At 56.8% G+C, this 2,494-nt stretch overlaps 1 long non-coding RNA gene across 1 annotated transcript in view; it reads right to left on the bottom strand.

The window, feature by feature from the left end:
- The window catches only part of LOC115948679, a 6,580-nt gene extending 6,165 nt beyond the window's left edge, over positions 1-415 (bottom strand). Inside the window, exon 1 of the long non-coding RNA XR_004082471.1 lies at positions 90-415. This is a non-coding gene — a long non-coding RNA (uncharacterized LOC115948679). The remainder of the gene's footprint in view (positions 1-89) is intronic.
- Positions 416-2,494: the final 2,079 nt, after the last annotated feature.

Below are 2,494 nucleotides of genomic sequence, written 5' to 3'. Positions count from 1 at the left end.
GGGTCCCCCGGGGATGCCCGGGATTCGCCGCCCCGTGCCCACTGCTGCTCTCGGCAGAGTCTTTGGGGTGCCCCTCCGCCAGGCCTTACCGGCGTTCTGGAGCTGGTGGCCGGCTCCCCCTTGGCGCCGTGGCGTTCCCGGCGTCCCCAGGAGGAGCCGAGCTCCCCGCCGAGGTCCCCGGTGCTCAGACAAAGCAGAGTGAGGTGGCAGGTGGGGAGCTCCAGGGCTGGGTGTGCGGGGACGGCGCTGGGTGGGAGCCCCACGGTGGGGTCTGTGCAAGGGGAGACTTGTTCTCCTGCTCCCCAACCATCCCAGCCATTCCTGCCTGCTCCCACCCGCCCGCTGCATGGACACCCTGGCAAGTGCCAGAGAACTGGGTTGGGCAGGGGCGAGGGCCAAGTGTCAGGCCAAAAACCGGCTCGCCCCGGGGCGGCGTGGTCCAGGGATGCCTGTCCATTGTGGAAGGGTCGTGTTGGAGGGGTTGGGTGGCTCCACTGTCCCTCTGGCTCCGTTGGGCTGGTGGGCAGGCTGGGTGGCCAGTGCTGGCCCTGTGTGTGCCGGGCGGTGGGAGCCGCTCGGACGGTGTTTGTCTGGAACATGGATGAGGCACCATTTATTAAGTTGGAGTTTTGGGAGATGACTCATGGGTTGGCCAGCTATACATCGTGATATTTACAATATGGGAGCTTGGCATAAATAGGACTATTTACGTTGCAGTGGAGAGCGCTCGCCAGCTCTGCTATTCAAATGAGCCCAGCATGGTTTTAATTATGGGGGGGAGGGTTGGGGTGAGGAGCGTGTTTGTGAGAGCATACGTGTCCATGCAGGACGTCTGGCCCCATCCGCTGGTGGCCTTGACACTTCCAACGGGCTCTGGGCTCAGCCAGCGGGGCCCATGCACACTTGACCATGACAGGCTGATGCTGCCAGCTGTGGCATGCCGGGTGCCTTGGGCAGGGATGGGGTGACACCTCCGTCCCAGCCTGCTCCTGCGGCTGCCCGGGAGGTGCTGCCGACCGGTGCTGTGGGTCAGGGGCTGGCTCCTGGGGCTCCTGCCCGGGTTTGTGGAACGTGAATGACTTTGCCACCATCATGGCAGGAGCGGCAGGCGCTGGATGCATGAGTGCCAAGGGATGGGGAGAATATGTAGGAATGAGGGGCTGGCCAGTGCAGGTGGGGTGTTTCACCCACCCGAGATGATCGCTCTAAGGTGTGCTCCTCCATGAATGGGGGCACCCTCAGGGAGATGGTCAGTGTGCTTCCAGCGGCCATTCCCAGCTGGGGCTGACTGTGTTGGTTTGGGTTTGGCTTTGGCGTGGTCCCCCCGTGCCCCTGCTGTTGCCTCTTGCCCTGTGTGCATCACGGGGCTGTGATGGTCACTCTCAGGGTTGGTGTGGGCAGCCAGATCCCTAATCTAGCCTTCCAGGAAAAGGCTTCTGGAGAGCTGGCAAGGTGAAAACGTGTGGGATGCAGCTCCTTGGGCGTGCCTCTGCTCCTTCCTTTCTGGAACTGCCTCTTCCCACCGCTTCCGAAGTGCCTGGTTGTGGTGTCCACCTGCACCTCTGAATGCTCTGGATCCCTTTAGTGTGGACAGATGGACCCAACAGTAGCTGCTGGCCATGGAGGTGGTGGCTGGACCCACCGTGTTCCCGCGGCTGCAGGGAACCTCCACAGTGGCGATTCCCTCCATCACCAGCCCCAGCATATTCCTGGGCCAAAATGGGGGCAGAAAAGCTTGTTCAGGGGAAAACTACAATTCTGGAGGATCCTGCCTCTCGAGTCCTGTTTTCGGCTTTGTCACAGAGTGTTTCGGTACTGCTGGTAATTTCACTTGTCTCCTCTGTGCCTCAGTTTTCCTAATTACAAGGCGTAAAATAATCCAAGCATCTTTCCCAAGGGAGCCGCGAGGTTTTGTTAATGAACATGACAAAGTGCTTTGGGATCCGTGGTTGAAAGCGCAGCCTTAGTCAGTGTGGCTGTGTGTGGGGTGTTTATTTATCTACATGCTTTATATTTCTCTGTGCGCTATATATTCACTTGCATTTAACAAACCTTAATTAGAAACAAAGCCGATAGGGAAGGAAATATAAACAGGAGTGTGCATGGAAATTGGAAGTTGATTGCTCACTGGCCAGCAGAACTCATGGTTCGGGCTCGGGAGGGAAGGCTGTTTGGTTAAAACCGGCTCTGTTAAAAGGAAATGTAAAAAGAACGTGAAACATAAATCAGTATGGAAAACAGGGAGGTGGATGACAACATACATAAAGCAGAGGTTAGGAATTGCCTATAGTTGTGAAGGCGGTTGGAAGGTAATGTGTCTGCAGCTGAGAAAGTTCAGGCTTCTCAAAGGAAAGTTTTTTGTGTGTTTTTCAAAAAAAAAAAAAAAAACAAAACCCAAACCAGAAAGTCAAGAACAAAGGAGTCCTGGAAGGGTCTGGATCCCACACCAGTTGGTAACGCCGCTATCGCTAACGGCCCCGCTTTGTATTCCTGC

Source organism: Geospiza fortis, unplaced genomic scaffold, assembly GCF_000277835.1.
Source record: "Geospiza fortis unplaced genomic scaffold, GeoFor_1.0 scaffold353, whole genome shotgun sequence".
NCBI classification, from domain to species: Eukaryota; Metazoa; Chordata; class Aves; order Passeriformes; family Thraupidae; genus Geospiza; species Geospiza fortis.
This window is presented reverse-complemented; position numbering and strand designations above follow the sequence as displayed.